Source organism: Dermacentor silvarum, chromosome 1 (genome assembly GCF_013339745.2).
Source record: "Dermacentor silvarum isolate Dsil-2018 chromosome 1, BIME_Dsil_1.4, whole genome shotgun sequence".
Lineage (NCBI taxonomy): Eukaryota > Metazoa > Arthropoda > Arachnida > Ixodida > Ixodidae > Dermacentor > Dermacentor silvarum.
In genome coordinates, this window is record NC_051154.1 from 200,193,208 (window position 1) to 200,211,464 (window position 18,257).

The 18,257-nt window shown below is 46.1% G+C and overlaps 1 non-coding gene across 1 annotated transcript; it reads left to right on the top strand.

The window, feature by feature from the left end:
- Window positions 1-17,448: 17,448 nt before the first annotated feature.
- LOC119437970 (U1 spliceosomal RNA) lies at window positions 17,449-17,611 on the top strand. The gene has a single exon (XR_005189603.1). It is a non-coding gene; the product is annotated as a U1 spliceosomal RNA (small nuclear RNA).
- The last annotated feature ends 646 nt before the right edge of the window (window positions 17,612-18,257 follow it).

The following is an 18,257-nucleotide window of genomic DNA, read 5'->3' on the forward strand; positions in this document are numbered from 1 at the left end:
GAAGGGTTCTTCCGCGTTTGACTTGACCTCCTTGGCCCTTTTCTCATCTCAACATCAAGCAACAATTGGGTCACCGTCATGACCGGCTATGCTACGCGTTTACGCCATTACCCGTACCCTCCTCACCGGCTGCGCTATGGATGTCGCTGACTTTCTTCTTTTCGACATCATCCTGAATCATGGCGCTCGTCGGTACCTCCTCACTAGAGACCGTAACTTAGGCAAAATGCCTCTTTTTCCTTAAGTTCGTATCGCGCCTATTTAATATATAAGCACAAACTGTGGTTCTAGAAACATTTTAGTGGCATCTTTATGGTGCCTATAAATGCCTATTTCGATGTTGGTGCCTATATTAGATTTTCAAGGCCTAAAAATGCCTTTGTACGTGTATTTCCCTAGCCTGATATTGTTTTTAATGCTATCACCCACTGGGGAACTTGGACGTAGGCCCCAGCAGGTTATTGAACACACACTTTGCCGGCGTAAAGGCTGTTCTCTGGTATGTCGCCACCCTTTAAAATCATGCTTTTTTTTTCAAAAAGTACGAAACTTATTTTTTGATAATTCAGGAATCTGCAGACATTCAGAATTATGGTGCAGAAAAAATTACGTCTCTATCCAATTTTGTTCAAACGATATGTTGTGTTTTAAAAGTGCCCACAGACCTCCCTGAAACCCAAACTGACATTTTCTGAGAACGAAACCTACATTTCGATCATTAAAACAAACTTATAGTTTTGCTCCAATGCGCGGGATATTTGTAGATGAGTTTGTTGTGAGGTATTATAAATGTTAATAAAATTAAGCAAGGGCAATCGCTACCGTCTTTTATTCAAATTGGAGAAATTGCCACATGGGGGCACAAGACTTCGCATCGGGTTATTTACACTGCTCCCGCGCGTTGTTCTGCTTTTTTGAAAGCTATCTTTTCGTCACGTTAAATGTCCTAGATGTTAAAATATCTATGATAAGTATTACACCACAGCAGCTTGCCTCAGCAGCGACCGAACAGACGTGAAGAATGCCAACCTTCAGTCGACAGTTGTCAAAAAACAAGCCAGAAAAAAAACAAAAAAACGGTCAGCTATAAAACGATATAAAGGTGAACGCGTGGCAGCTAAGAAAGGACCTACCTATGAGCCTGGTGGGTTTTAGCCTCCCAAGACCTACCCTTAATGTATATGAAGTGTTTAGAAAACTTAATTCTTATTTTTCTCGAAACTTCATTTTCAGTGGCTTTTGTTGCGCAAAAGCTCGTAACGTCACAATAAACCAATATTTTTCAATGAGACTTCCCATGCTTCTTTCTTCAACATTAAGCTGTGCAATGAACTAGGGTTATTGAAAACCACGAATAACTTTTGATCTTATAGTATTTAAATTGAAAGGCGACCACCTGAAAATACACAATTTTTGGTTTTTCGGCTCTAACATCATCATCATCATCATCATCATCAGCCTACATTTATGTCCACTGCAAGACGAAGGCCTCTCCCTGCGATCTCCAATTACCCCTATTTTGCGCTAGCGTATTCCAACTTGCGCCGGCTCTAACATACTTAATAGTAAAGACAGCGCAAAGATCCTAGTTCATTGCACAGCCTATATATACACCTACATTGCTGCCAAGCCATTTTATTTTCGCATGGTAGGATCGGCAGTTATGACCCCTGGTGTCATGGGCATATTTTGGGCAATTTTCTTAATTAAGTTGTAATCATTCTTAATTGTTTTGGTGCCAAACACACTTCAATGGTCTTTTTAAAGAACCCATCTGAAGGCAGACACAAAGGAATCAGTTTAGGGTCAAAATATAAAAAGATTTCCGAAAAGGTGGCGAAATACCTTAAGGCGAAAGCCCTATATGTCTCATTAGTCAGTCGACCTTGAGCGAAAACGTGTCGACGACACGAAAGGTACGAAAACGCTGCGAACTCTCGACTTTTTGTAGGCGTCAAACCCACGTCCTTTGGTGCTAAGGCTACGAACCCTCGACCTTTGGTCGGAGTCCAACTCGCGGCCTTGGTGGGAGTCGCACTTTAGACCTCCACCACGTTTGGTGTTAATTAAGATGAAGTTAATTAAGGCACAGGTAATTAAGATAGCGTTAATAAAAACTCTCGAACTCACGACCTTGGGTGGAAGCCAAACCCTTGACCTTTGGAATTAAGAGGGGTGACTAAGCAATGTACACTACGCGAATTAAGGGGGATTCCTAAGCGAATTAAGAGGAATGATTAAGCGAAGTAGACTAAGCGAATTAAGGGGGATGTGCACGTCATGTGTCCGTCTTTAATGCATCGGCACTTGGGCTTTGGCTTTCAAGTAGTTTTAGGGATAATGTGAGACCCTGTGAATTTTTAACAGCTTTGCAGCAGACAAAGAATTGCTCTGAGAATTGCTCTGAGAAGGGCTCAAATCACTCTACGCGACGATACACTCTAATGCGAACTAGCGCACTTGTGCGCTCATTTCATGGTTTTAGCCGACGCCATCGAGAAGGTGGAATGCTCAGGCGCAACTCTGACCTGGAATGTGGAGCTCAGCTCGAACGTTCAAGAAAAGTTCGCCACAATTCCCACGCATTCTACCAGTTGATAAGAGTTAGTTCGAAACTTCCTGGGCTTTCGCTACTGAAAGGAGTCTCAAGGATTTTGTCCGGCGAACATTCTGCGATTTCAAAAGGCATTAGACCATTGAACGCTCCGTAGTACAAGTATGTGCCTCTAACTTCGGTGGATGTTGAATGTGTTCCTTTTATCCATATGAAATAACATATGCTGAGTAAAAAAGGCACAACATGAGGCCTGCAATTCATAGATAATTCTTCTTTGTCACTACTTTCACAACTTATCTCGCGGTGTCTAGTCACACTAGATTTTAGATAAATCTTGGAACCTACAAAACTTGACTCATTCCGTTTTATTCAGAAAATGAAATTAGTATCACAATACCTGGATTTATGGGGCTTTTGCCCCATGAATTACGGTGCTTAGTTTTCTCAATGGGCGCAGGACGACGACGCATTGAGAACTGCGAAAGAAGGTGTGGTGAGGATGAGCGGTGGGTGACAACTGACGTAAAAGCAGGGGTCGGCGGTAGGTAGGCAGAGTCTTGGACTTCGTATGACTCGGTCGACTCACCATGACTGTAGCTCGTCAGTGTGCAGGAGCATAGTAATATATATATATATATATATATATATATATATATATATATATATATATATAGCTGCGTCGCCATCGTGCATTGGTGGAGAACGGCTATGTCTAGATTGCAGTGAAAACAGGCACATTTTATTGCAAAAATTCATGCTGACGCACCGCGATAACGCTATTACCTGCAATAGTAGCGTAATCTCAACATGGTCCCACGATCACCACAGCAAGTTCCTGCAATGAAGTTAAAACGAGCTGCTATATTTCCGGGGAAAAAAAACGCACGTCTGTTTTAACAATGCCACTGCTTTTGTTATTTCTCAGACTTCGCTGGTAATCTTGCCAGTATCTATGCTTTAAGTATCCTTTTACTGCACAGACACTCAGATGTCGACCCCGTTGCCGGTTTAAAGGTCGGTAGGAAGACACTTAGACATCGTTTCAAATATGTTCACTTTCTTAGTCATTTTATGTATAATGCCTTTAAACACTGATACCGTTTCGGGCTTTTTTTCTATCAGAGAGTTATTTTTTTCGTCAGCTTGGAAACAAAAGCGGCCGTCATATTACAGCACTTTTGAGGCGCTTGTAAAGCCCTGATAAGTCCTGGCTGCACATCTTTTGCTTAAGCGGAGGCGTGCCATTTTAATAGGGAGCTGCTTAACTTCCGAGTAAGAGGCTTTATAGACTGAACGCTTGGAGCAAGGCACCAAGATGGCTTGTCATTTAATTAGTTCATTGCGCTACTAAAAGGAACTTATTATTTTCTTTCACCATTGTTGTTTTCACGAAGCTCGGCTTCAAGCTTTGCATATATACAGCCGACAGTGTTTTACAGCTCGAATGCCCACAAGATGCCGAGTTTCTCCTTGACTTGCTTCCAAAACTAATTTAGTCTCAGCTCGAAGAAGGACGAGAAAAGGGGCTGACGTAAGCTTCCTAAGCGAATTTATTACGCGGCGATCGGGAAAAGACAAAAGACGCCTCGAGGCTGCCTCCATTGAGAGGGCCATCGATTCTTGTGCCCTTATGGCAGGCCTGCGAAAATTGTTTTCTCATTTACGTTTTTGATGAGGAACCTCCCCCTTATATACATAGAATTCTTCAGCCTACACACGTTGCCCATATCTCAAGCCTCCATGCTTGCTTGCCTGCACGCGACTGTTTAAGTTCCCGCAGGGCTTTGAGCGAAGTACTTGCCTGCAACTAAATATATTCAGCGATAGAAGAGAGTGGTGGTAGAGTGGACATTCGTTTAACGTGCACCGTCGTAACTTACGGCAAAGAATGGCCTCATACATGAGCGCCAGCGTTCTTACTATGTAACGCGCCTAGTGATGACTTTTATTCTACTATACTGAGTCCGGGGGGAACGTAATGAAAACATAAATGTGGTTGTTCGCAACGCATCATTTACAGTGTAATCAAATTCTGCTACTTCAACGCCCTTTTAGTTGAACTATGGGTAAAAAAAGTATGTCTTCTGATTTCGAGCTTAGCGGGACACCAAAGAGCTGTTGGATGGCTTAGTAAATTATACGTTTTCGCAATAGTGAAGTAGCCTTACTTGCCGTGAGGGGAGGCATGTCAAGCCAGAAAAAGAAGGCATAATTAAACCGGGTGGCAACTCCAATCTCGAAGTTGTCGCATCAGCGCGCCGTAACGTTGTAGGTTTGCACACCGTCGATCTGCTCGCGCCTCGTTAATTGTTTATAGGTAAGGATCGAAGGACAACGTTGCATTCTAAATGTACTAAAGACTCGGCAGAGCAAGCTGGCAAGCTTCGACGACGTTTTCCGTGCGCCAGTGGAATAAATAGGCGAAAATACTTTGAAATTTATGACGTCACAGTGTCGGCATTCACGCTGAGATTTCGTCACGAAATTCAAGAAAAGGAATTTTCGCCGTCATGTTGTCAAGTAATCATAAACATTGTCTTTAAATAATAAAAACAGAGTTGTGAAAGAATACTTCACCAGTATAAACTGAATTTGCATTGCTCTTTATTATTAATTTCGTTTGTTCAACATGGATAATTCAAACTGCATGCAGTAGCCGACGAAGCATCGAGAATGGGATCGCCTGGTGCTCTATGGACTTCAATTCCGAGGTTCTACGTCTACTAAAGTGAACAATTAGGCAGGTATTAGAGAAATTTTGTTGAATAACAAACGTGTTGGATATATATATATATATATATATATATATATATATATACATTGACTCCTTAAGAAAAACCGCCATGGTGGCTTAGTGGCTATGGTGTTGGGCTGCTAACCACGAGGTCGCGGAATCGAATCCCGGCCGTGGCGGCTGGGATTCCGATGGAGGCGGATGGAGGCTAAATGCGAAAACACCCGTGTACTTACATTTAGGTGAACGTTAAAGAACCCCAGGTGGTCCAAATTTTCCGGAGCCCCCCACTACGGCGTGCCTCATAATCATATCGTGGTTTTGGCACGTAAAACATTTAATTTAATCTTTAAAAAAGAGGCTACAAAATGTACAGAGAGAGAGAGAGAGAGATGGTGAGGAAGGCAGGGAGGTTAACCAGATGTTAGAATCCGGTTGGCTACCCTGCACTAGGGTAGGGAAATAGGGGTTAGAAAAAGGACAGAGAGAGAGTGAGAAAGAAAAAAAAGCACACAAGAAAAACGAAAGAAAAAAAAACGCACACGCCGGAAGAGCGTTCTAATCACAGTCATTCAGATAGGCCGGTGGCTCGGAAGAAGCGCAGAAGCGCCTGCACGGCCTTCTTGTGACGTTAACTCCAGTCTGTGGTGGAGAATTCTTGCTGCCGACAGAGGCCGGTCGTCTAATTGGTTAAACGTCACAGTGTCGCATTCACGCTGAGATTTTGTCACGAAATTCAAGAAAAGGCATTTTTTGCCTTAATGTTGTCTAATATTGATAAAAATTTTATGTAAATAATAAAAACAGAGTTGTGAAAGAATACTTCACCAGTATAACCTGAATTTGGGTTACTATTTATTATTCATATAGTCAAAAGTAACGGGGATACATTGCCAGCCATCACGCGGCTGACAAGAACGTTCCTGTGGTATGCCATATCCAACGGCCTGCAAATGAATATAACTCGTACTGACAATCCACAGGTCTAGAGTGTAAGAAATGCCAAGGGAGCCATGCCGCACAACCGAAAAAGCGCAGAGTCGCCCACATACTTTTGAGAAATGCTGTCTCGCAGAGCTATTTTGAACCGGCTGCGTTCGAGAACATTTTCTGAGTCAGAGATAAATACTTCGCTGGCGCAAAAGGCTATTCGTGCACTAGTGCAGCTCTTGAGGTGAATCGACCTGAATGACCACTTATAGTGCTGCTGTGCATCCTCCCGCGTGTACGCCGTGTTCATTATCTCAATTTTTTCCCTCTTTCCATTCCCCTTTATATATACGCCCAGTGTAGGGCAGAAGATTGGACGCCCTTTTGGTTGACTTCCCCTGCCTTTCCTCTCCCATGCTTTACCTCTTTCTCTGTGTGTACTTGATTTAAATCACTTGCTAAAAAAAACGAACACAATTTATTCATTAAATAACTAATTACATCAAAACCTTTTTCAATTACCAATTTTATGATGTTTGTATTAGAAAGTTGCAGGGAGTCGTCATAGAAGTCTATTTCCATGCCTCAATATTTCAAACTGCCCGCCTAGATGGAAATACCAGTCGTTAAATTACTTCTTCAATTCACCTCGTGGTTTGTAGTTTAACCAACTTGCGAAGTAAAAGGGCGGTCTAGAATGAAGCTGCCTTCGCGCTCCCCCTCATTTGATCAGGTCAAGACGATTGCCACGTGTGAGTACGCGTAAGTTGACAGCAGTTTTTGCAGCAAAGCTGTATATGCGTAGTCAAAACGTCCGTCCGTGCCCAGGAGGGCTCTCCGCAGGATCCCGTGCGCATGCGCGAAAAAAAAGTCCCAGTTGGAGAGGAGTTAGGAGGAAGAGGAGAGGGAATGTCCGGGTCGCAACACTACATTTGCTAGTAGGTACAGCGTTTGACCGCTGGCGCCACGCTGCGCCGCTCGCACGTACCGCGTTTCTAGGTGGTTCCGTTCACCGAGGGCGCTCGAACGCAATGATATGGTTTGCACGAATGCAACCCATGGAAGCGTGGCTGTATGGCCGAGTGGTTACGGCGTTCGCTTCGGGATCTTGCGTTCGCGGGTTTGAAACCCGCTCTGGCAGCTTTTTTTTTTCTTTTTTGTTTTTTAATATCACGCTTTTCCCTTTCTTTTTGCTCTCACTGTTTGCCAGCGCGGTCTCACTGTTTGCAGCGCGTCGACGCCCGGCACCACGGCGGTAGCCGTGGTGCCGGGCGCCGACGCGAAGCGGCGGTCGTTGGGGTGTTGCGGAGCGCAGCGTAGCAACACCCCAAATAAAAAAATACTGCTCCAGTCAGGTAGACTGCTCCCTCCCTGATAGTGAGATTATATTTGGATCATCAAAACAGTGATGCGTTTATAATACCACCGATTCCAACAGCAGGCTAAGTCACCACCAGCCCAGCGTTTTCTCCGTCAACGCCTCCTCCGTTCCAACGGCGGCGGCTCGAAACATGATACGCGCGAGCGGCGCAGCGTGGCGCCAGCGGTCAAACGCTGTAGCTACTAGCAAATGGAAATACGCGTCCGGGTCTTTCACCTCGGAGCAACACGTGTTGGTGACGTAATACACCCTCGCAGCGTCGGCATGGAGTGCACACGCGCCAAGTGTGAGGGAGCAAGAGGCAAGGGAAAGTCTGGTTCATTCGCAGCGTGGGTTTGACGTAGCGCAGCCTGCGGGGAGCGCGCACGCGCCAAGTGCCAAGGCTGCGCGGTTGGTGACGTCGTTCCTCTCTCGCAGCGGTGTGCGCACTCGTCATTATCTCTCCGACATCGCAATGGGGCAGCATCGTGTCGTGCGTTCTCCCTAGGAACAGCTCGCGCACGAAGAACGGCGCCGCGAACAGCGCCGGGAGTCCGCCCGCCGCCGCCGTGCGCCAACGCCAAACGTGTCCGTGTCTTCATTGCTCGGCATAAAGGGGAGCGTAAGTTCACGCATAATTGCGTGCCACAGTTCAGAAGCCCTTTAATATACCCGCGTGATAATCCTTAAGATAAACCCCTTGGCCTGCCCTTTTAAGCTTCGCTGGTCAACCATCTCCACAGGGTGTAAGTGCCGAACTTTTTTTTTTTAGGGGCGAAGCTCCTTATAGCGGCACCCGTTCGTCCCCGTCGTCGTCGTCGTAGTAGTAGTGTGTAACCAGTCTGAGAAAAATGAGAAAAAAAAATTCCGAAGTTGTGTCCGTAGCGCGGAATCGAACCAGGGACCCCTCGCTTCCGAGCGCGCGGCGTTAGCCCACTACGCCACGAAGCGCACATGGACACACGCACCACGATGGCAATAAATACCCAACATTAACGAAAGGCCGCGTTTCTAGCGCGTTTCTAACACGTTTGTGCTACCGCGTTACGGCCCGTGTAAGAAGCTGGTGTAAGACGCTGTGGCCTCTCCGCCTTACCTTCAACGCGTTTCGAACGCGCTGCCCAAAGCGGTGGCAAGTCAAGTTCAAGTCGAGGAGCGTTTATGAATACGGGGGGTATACTCTCTCGGCAGTCATGTGATGGCGTCGGCAAACGCGGTGCACGTTCCGGCATGTGTAAATGGCTGCGTAAGACGCTGTGGCCGCTCCCCCTTACTAGAGAGTACTGCACGTTTCTAGGCGTTTGTGCTAGCGTCCCCTTAAGCGGGAGATCCGATGATTCCCTCCGGAGCTTCGCCCACTCATTATCATTCACCCCGTGGATATGCTGTGAATTTTTTCTATCTACATGGCCACTTTGAGATATTGAAACAGAACCAGTCTCTTATGACTATTTCCTTCAACTTTCGAATATTAACATACGCCGTACGGTTTGTAATTACGTGTTTCTTGGTGTCATTCTTTTCTTTTGTGTATATATTGCTTTCATTTTTTTACAAATATGATGTTCGCTTGGGCAATATTGAATTTTTTTTAAAAAGGAGTGTTTGGAGTAGAAAACGTGAAAACATCCATATATTTAATATGTGTGTATGTATGTATGTATTTTTTTCGTGTTGCAGAAATATACGCATATTCAGTTAGACTTGCTTAGGTAACATTTAATTACCTTCCCTAATCGATAAGGCGATAATACAAAACACACCCCACGAAATTTTTGAAAGTACCCCGTGACAGCGCGTCCACGCGTCAGCGGAAGCAGTGGCCTGAAACGCAACCCTCGTTCCCTCGCCAACTAGTACGCTCCGCACCTTACGCACTTTCAAAGCCAGTGAACGTTGCATTTGATAAGGACCGAGAATGCGCACCGAAAGCTGTTGACGCGCTGGCGAAAGAGCGCGGCTGCTCGTTACCACAGCCATGGGCAAGCAGCGCTACAAGGAGTCGCTACAAATAGATGAAGTCCACCTATAATGCTATCGCATTAAGAGCAATCGGCATTTCATCGCAAGTACGCTACACCTGTTGCTAACCGCCACTAAACGGGCGTGCCGTTGTAAAACCAACCAGCTGCAGTTGTTAACAGGTGGAAATTGTTAACAGATGGGCACGTACATGCTCATTATTTGTACGCGCACCAGCAATGACTCTGCACATAGATGTTGAATCAGGTAGTTCTCACCTCGTCGTTAAACCAGGCCAACAGTCGTTTTCATTTGCTATAACGAAATACATACTTCAAACCATGAAAAAATACACGGTAAAGGCCGCAGCAGCGTATTGTTTCACGTGTCGTCGTACCGTCCAGAGAATACAATTTTTTTTTTTTTGTGCCATCAGGAAATACCACGACGCTGACATTCGTTCCTGCTTCCTCTCTGAGCGGATTCCTGTCGGAACGGATTCCCGGAAGGTTATAAGCACGGCTCAATCACTTTATGCGCTGCACGGCACGAGCTCCTTCTACGTACTTCTATCAAGAATAATCCTGCCGCAAAGAGGCACGCTGCTCTCGGCGAATTCCCACTCCGCAAATTCTCGTGTGCGCGCGGCACGGGCCCGCTGCGCTCACCTTTGTTTTCGCTCGGTATGCGAGCATATCGCGAGCGCTAAGACCGCGCTTGGTATTAAACACGCGGAATGCCCGACGCTCAAGAGGAAGGAGGGGGGGTGAGGGGTGGTCTACAGGAAACGAGATCGCTAGTGCGTTCTCGTAAGCACGAGCAAGTTCGCGAGCCTGGGCAACAGAGCATCCGTTATCTCTCTTACTACGCATGCAAAGAAAATTCTCAAGTTTAAGGGGGCGTTTTTCAGTCAATTTTTAGGCTGTCGTCGCTCATCTCGCCAAAGTATAGTCAATACAACAATGCGGCGTTCCATACTAAACTTTATTTGAATTCCGTGCTCTTGCAGTCTGGGACGTTTTTCAAAATAAAGGCAGCTTCACTGGAGCACACTCGGCCCGTATTGCACGCATCTTTCTATAAACATTCAAAATTAATGTGCCTCGAAAGTCTGGCTTGGCTCGTCTTATAACATCAATTACGCCTCAGAATTTCACGCCAGGATAACGTAAATAGGAAGCTGTTCTCTACAGCTGCAGAAAGCAATAATGCGCATTGCTGCGGTGGGCATAGATCGACCGTTCGGGATATGGTTCCCTGACCTGACCTCCCGTTTAAGCATGCCGCAAATATTTGTCGTCCGATAGGCAGGGTTAGGATTATATTGGACGGTCAGTGTTAGGAAGTAACTCCGGACGTTTGCACGCTGGTGACTGGGAGTAATGAACAGCCACAGTTGTTGTTGTCTGGAAAGACAACAACTGAAGCCCGCGAATACACGCAAAGTGCCTCGAGCGACCAGTCACGCGGCAATTCTGCGTGTATTCGCGGGCTCCTTTCACACTCGGAAAAACATTTATGTAGCACGTATTGAGCAACACAAACCTGCATCGTGAGTTTTTCATGTAGCTCGACAATTTTCTAATTGACACTTTCATAATTAGGACAATACTTCTCGAGTTAGATAATTAATTACAATTAGCGAATTAAATCTCAGTAACGAAAAAAATACTCGCGGCTACTCCACTGTATTGGAAATCATACGCACTAGGTTTGCTTCGCGTAACGCCCTTCCTCTTTCTGTAAAGACACACACACACACACAGACACACACATACATACACACACACACACACATATATATATATATATATATATATATATATATATATATACATGCAGCACGCTCGATAAGAGGTGTTTTCTTGGTGCTCTTTCGCCATCCCTGGCGCTTGCGCCAGTAAAATCCACTATATCATCAGATAAGAGTGCTAAGATTATTTCAAGCTGTTATATACACCCCTTAACCTAGCCATAAGTCTATATGAAACTTACATAATTAGACACTTTCCTAAACCGGATGAGAGTTTTCCAGCATAGTTCAGACTCGCTTGACCCCAGCAAGGACTTTCAACAATTGTCTATCTCTCCCTCTCACTTCGCCGTCACGCTGGTGCCAGTTATTGTTCAAATGAAGACGAAGTACGAGCTGCGCATGCTGGTACTCGTTTGTTAATTTTACTCGTGATATTACTATAAGAGCCACGTCTATCTACTAACACACGTGCTAACTACAGCAGTGATTGTGCAGGAGTTAGCTTGGCACACTCTGCGGAGAACCAATTCTATTACATTGACTTAATATTAGTCAAATGCACGAACTTAGGAATTTTTAGTACTGAAGGTTCTGGTATTTATGGTGGGTATTGATGCAAACAATACGATTAAGCGAATAAGGCATAAAAATACATGAGCCATTCCACTATGTGAAGGCAGGATGACCAGCGAACCTGTGTAGCGCACGACACAGACGGGACACAGAATTTTGAACAAAGGCACGAACATATTTATTTTCCTCGGTATCGTGACGATAGGTAGGCACACACATTCGTGTATCACGTCTGTTATTAAATCTGTCCGTCACGTAAGACAATGAATGGCTCATACCCCCGTAAACGCGGCCTCCCCATTCCCATTACGACGACAGAAGAAAAGTGAAATCCAATGTGGGGCCCTGGACTGAGAGGTCTGTCAGGATCCTCCTCCTACATCCTTTGTGCTTCCTGCCTGTTCTCTCCGGGTGTCTCGGCGTTGTAGTAGATCCAGATGGAGTACGTTGGAGCTTTGATATTCCGCCTGTGCTGTCTTCTGGGGTCTCCCGGTGTGTCCGAGTCCTTGGAGTTTCCTCGTCATGGCTAACTGGTGTGCGCAAGCAACATCGCACATTCGACTTTCTGTTGCCAAATAATGGACTGCCACGTGAGTCTGTTCCAACCAGATCGAAGCGCAGGGAACGCCGCTTACTTTTTGATCTTCCATAGCATTCCATCATTTTCTTCTCGCTTCGAGTGGCACGCACTGTAGACTGGGGAAAACTTTCTCTCTTGGTCCGTAGAAGTGCGACCGTTCGAGCAACGTCCGCCAGCGCCTCTGCGCGTGCAGCTCGAGCCCTGGCGCACTTCTTCCTCGACACGTGGCGTTCTCTTGCAGGTATGATGATGATAGCAGTGTTCTTCTGCTTCCCTGCTACCCATAAGACAGCGCTTTCCCACTACGAGGAATTTGATAACTTCTCGATCGTTAGAGGAGCGGGAGAAGTTAAATTAAAGAAGAAATTAAGTAAACGAAAGTGCAAATCATAAATAATGTTGAAACAAACCCTAGCGGCCGTGGTCACCTTCATATATATATATATATATATATATATATGGCGCGCTCTGGTGCGTGTGTCTCGTGCCTCGTGCTGCGAGCTGCGAAGTTAGAAGAAGAAAAAAAAAACAAGGCCTTTGTTCTGCTCATGTCATCGTTCCGAACGGTGCTCTGGTCTTTCGCTCACCGACTCAGACATTGTTGGAGTAGACCTCACCTCGGTCCCTATAACGGGGTGACCTATAACTTACAAAGAGACTGATGTAAGTGAGAAAAATGTATGGTTTACAAAATTATAGCAACTCTGGAGGTATTAAATTGACCTTGAATACAACCAGTAATATTGAAAAGAATATCCAGTTAGCTTGCTAGGAAATTATTATGGAATTCTTTTTTTTTTCTTTTTAACAGGCAGCCACCAATGACCAAGCAAACGCTGGCGTTACTGAACTAAAATGCAGAGGCACCGATGAAGAGAATAATATGAAGAAAGTCGCAGTGTCGCTCGAAAGGCAAAGCATTGAAGCAATAGCAAATTATTACACAATTGTACGAAGTAAGCTTCGTAACTTTGGCTGCCGTATATTTACAGTAAACATTCGCTTTCAAGTAACAGGCGTGTCACATAGCAACAATTTCCCGACAAAAATTAAATGTGTGCTTGTACCTGACGACGAAGAAAACGAAGCCTTGGGACGTGTTCCAACGCATCTCGCTTACATTACCGATGGAACGCAGATCAATGCTTCTCACGTCTATGCGATGTTACCTTGGACAACTTTCGATGCAGACTCCCGCCCCTATGTTTTAATCGTTATCGGTCTAAACATTCGACTTCTAAACTTTGTTTCTGTTCTTCTGAAGACAAAACTATTGATCCTTTTCTTCTTTCTCCCTGTAAATTTGCCTTCTCAATGACTATTCCAAATTCATAATCATTTGTAACTGTGACGTCTGGCCGCAGCCACAGGGCAAATTGCAAAACACTCCATAAGTTTATAGAAGCACCAAGCCGGTTACGTTGCTAGAGGTTCTGTCTTTCTGATTGGATTTTATCACACGTTATTTTCATCACAAGTTTTTCAAAAGTACGGTTTATTTTATCATTAAATAAGTCTATTATATTGGTTTTTCAAAAAACCTTGTTATTTATAAATACTAATTTAAATTCTTGGTTATGTGGACAATCCTGTACATGGGTATGTGCTGAAATTTAATCAATATCAACATCAGCGGTACGCGTCAAAAACGGTTTTACGAATGAGACAGATACGCGTTTTGCGGTATAAAATAGGTGCCCTCTGTGGTGTTTTTCTTTCAGTCCTCTGCTATGGATCGTCCGGAGGACTCTCCCGCGGATCTCGATGAACGAAAACGGCGCCGTTTGGAGGCCGAGCGTATTTGATATGTCGCCAAACGAAAAAAAAAAGTAGAAAATGAAGAGAATTGCGCACATCATGGTTGGACGTGCCGCGGAAGAAGCCATCCTGAATACGGTTGTCTCCCGTGTTAGGAAACCGCGGCCGTTAGATACGAGTATACGGCGACGATAAATACTGGATACTTTAACGTCGACATATCGAAGCCTGAAAACGCGTGGTGCATGATTTTGTGAAGGGCGTGTTCGGAGCGTGAAGGCCAGGGGTCGAAGGAGTTTGTTCCGGCGTGCCGAAGCAGAGTATATAATAGATCACGTGCTTATGAGAGGTATGCCAGCTATTTCTCCCATCACAGACTGATCTGTGCCATCTCCGGATAGAGCCGCAGTAGCAGTGAAGAAGAAGAACGGCAATATCAACAGGACTGGATTGAAGAGGTTGCAGAAGAAAGAAAGAAAAGAAGAAGGTATGAATGTTTAATGAAAATTATTGTGCAAAACAATAAACACGTGCACATGTAATATACATTACATTAATATACGCGTATTTATTATTTTATTTGTACATACTGCAGCCCTATAACAGGGCTATTGCAGGAGTGGGTTAATACAGGGGTGAACAAAAAATAAGTGTTTGTGTTTGCGCGCGTTATTACATAACATGATGTGCTGAGGGGCGCTTACAAAGCTATTATTTCTAAAGATATAAATCAACCCAAGGTTGGTTCGATAGGGAATTTTTTTTTTGTCACACCGTAGACAAAGACCGAAACAGAAGAGAGGAGAGGCAGGGAGGGTAACCAGACGGCATGTTTGCTACGCTGCTATTTGCTACGCTGCACTGGAAAATGGGTATATAGGAACGGAAAAGAGAGATAGAGGGAGAGAGAGAACGAGTGCAATAGTTGCGCATCTATTACTCCCATCTATGTAAAATTCGGCGGCGCGTTGAGAGATGCGTCCTTTTTCTAGATTTTGGCAGGCTCCCCGGGAGTCAGTGATGAAACCCGGGAGTCTGGGTCTGCAGCGGCGAACGCTATGGTGACCTCCTCCGTGTGTGTGATGTTTGGGGCACGGAAAGTGAGTCCCTGAACGTACGTGTTTTGATGGATTACTGCGGCCGTATACCATCCCCCATGATGTGGGCCAGCAGCATCCGTGTAGAAGACTCCATAGCGAGAGCCGTAGCGGCCGTTAAGACCTGCGTCGCGGCACTAAACTGCTTTGCCGGTAGCCATTACATGGGATAGGATAGGATAGGAATAAACTTTATATGTCCAATTCATGCTTACATCTACTCTCTATTACGGGAGAGCCAGGATTTTTTTTTTATTGCGATAGCAATTAAATGGACACTCCAAGCAGATTTCTGCCGTCGGCGTCGTCGTCGCCATCGCCGTGAGGTTCCGTATGAAGTCCAACGATGATGAAATCGTCACCGCTCGCCGTATGCTGTACGTGAGAGTGAAAGCGCGCGATGGACGCGCGCTTTCACTGGGAGCCAACGCACGGTGGAGGGCAAACGCGACTTCTTCCGTCGCGCAAAAGGCCGTGGGGGAACGGAAGGGAGGGAGTGGAGACGACGTTTAGCTGCGGCACCAAATGCGTATTTATGTAAAAACTTTGCGAGGCGAGAAGGTGGTAAAGACTTCCGACGCTGTTCGACGAGTGTCCCGTTCTGATCTCGTCGAAAACCTCCAAGCCGCCGCCAGAGGCACCGGCAACAGTCAACAACGCCGCGCGCGTTCGGTGCGAACGCGGGCAAAACGCCGACGGCGTCGACAACAGTTCTGCGCGTGGCTCGTGCTGCTGCATGTCCAAGTTTATACAGCTGATAAAACTACTATCCTTACTCCGTATAGCTCTCTACTAATTTTCTATCGCAATTTGATGCTTCGCCTTTCGGGTGAAACTGCGACATTTTTATAACTACATCTTTCCTTTTCTCTTTCCCCATTTTCGTGGTTGGAGTATCTTTGTCTGATGTGTAAATCATGCAGCCGTCATCAACCCACCGTCATCGCGCCGTCATCGTGGTCATCATCCTTTCGTCGTGCTTTGGTTACGCGGTCTCCGTCACGTCGTCCAAGTCAAGCCGTCATCGTCGCGCGGGCATCGTCATCGTCACACTGTCAAACGTCGCCATGCCATCTCTGTCATGTAGCTGTCCTCACACTGTAATTGCCGCACCGCCGTCACTGCCACCACGCTGTGATTATGCCCTTGTCGTCAAGTCATCTTTGTCGTCATGCCGTTGTCAAATCGTCGTCGTCACACCATCGTCGTCACGCTGCCATCGTCGTCGTCACGCTGTCATCATGCCGACTTCGTCATGCCACCATTGTTATACACCATCGTTCTCACCGTCGTTGTCACTTTGTCGTCGTCACACCGTCATCGTCGTCATACAGTCGTCATTCCACTGCCACCATGCCGTCATCATCTTTGTCGTAATTGTATCTCCATCATACTATCCTCATCGCCATGCTGTCATCATTACGTTGTCATCATATTGTCTTCGTCCTTCTGCCATCATCACACCGTCGTCGTCGCGCAGTTGTCATGTCCTCATCACTCCATCATTGTCACACTATCATCGCCATAGCATCGTCGTTACGCTGCCATCGTCACAACGTCGGCATTCCTGTCGTGGTCATTCTATTTTCCCCTCGCCGTCGTCGTCATCATCATCATGCTGTCGTCATTTTGTTGTTGTCATGCTGTCTTCGTCATGCTGCCGCCGTCACAACATCGTCGTCGCGCTGTCGTCATCTCCATCGTCGTCAGATTGTCGTCGTCGTCAGGATGTTTTGATTCCGTTGCCGTCATGTCGTCGTCTTCAAACCGTCGTCGTCATTCCATAGTCACCGCCGTCATCTCAGTCGTTAGCATTGCGCACACCGCTCGCGTCACGCACAACTGGCCATCTTTTACACCAGGCACGTGTCTCGCTTAGCACCGAGACACGTGCCTGCCAACTTACTAGTCATTTTATGAACCAGGTCGGAAACGCGTAATTGTCAATACAATCTCTGAAATGCAAAAGTTGAGCAAAATACGATTACAATACTTTACGCGAACAGGTTTTTTTGTTGCAATTCCTGAATTCGTGGCGTTTCGTGGCTTCAAGACGACTATGACTAGGTGAAAACCATCGCCACAACCTGTGAAATATATTGTACCTCATAGAATGGCCTGCCTATCCGACGGGGCTCTATGCACTTACCTGGTGTCGGGCCCACCGGCGATCAATGAGGCCGGGACCCCGTGCCGAGGCCTCCCATTGCACTGCGGGTAGCTGAAGCATGCCACTACTCCAAATTGGAGTAGGTGGGACATATAATTTTTGGTAGTGGGGCTTGGCGGGCGCGCCAGCCCCTCGTTTATGAAATCGAAAATAAGAACCTAGCGCGGGCGCGTTGTGGCTGTTGACCTGCTGGCGGCTAAATCAACCCATGGAGAGCATGCTCTAGTTAGGTGTGGTTGTTCGCAAAGGCGCTTTGTTGTATAAGGCAAGTAGGTTCCCGTCTTACTTGGCTTCGCGCCCCTTCCATAAAAGATCACCAATCCTTCCCCTGTCGAGAAAATGGGGGTAAGCGAAGTTTGTCATGTGTGTACCTGGCCTACTACTTTTTCTTCCCTTCCGTACTACTTGTCCTTCCCTTTCCTCCTATTTTTCCTTCCCTTTCCTGAAAGCTTTCTTTCCATTGCGTTGTACCATTCTCTGCTAGTCGCTCTTGTCGATTGCGTTCGATGTCTCGAGTTTGCTCGGCGGCGTGGTTGCAGCATTCGGCCGTACATTGCCGCTTGCGATTCTTCGAAATTAAACTGCTTCAAAATTAAATTTGTCCGTCACGTAAGACAATGAATGGCTCATAACCCCTTAATTAAGTATTGGTCTATACCCCCGTAAACACGGCCTCCCCATTACGACGACAAAAGAGAAGTGAACGCTGGAATGATGAGCGGCCACAGCGCCAGCTGTGCCAGAAGACGACGACGATGAACGTGGGAGCAGTGGCATGAC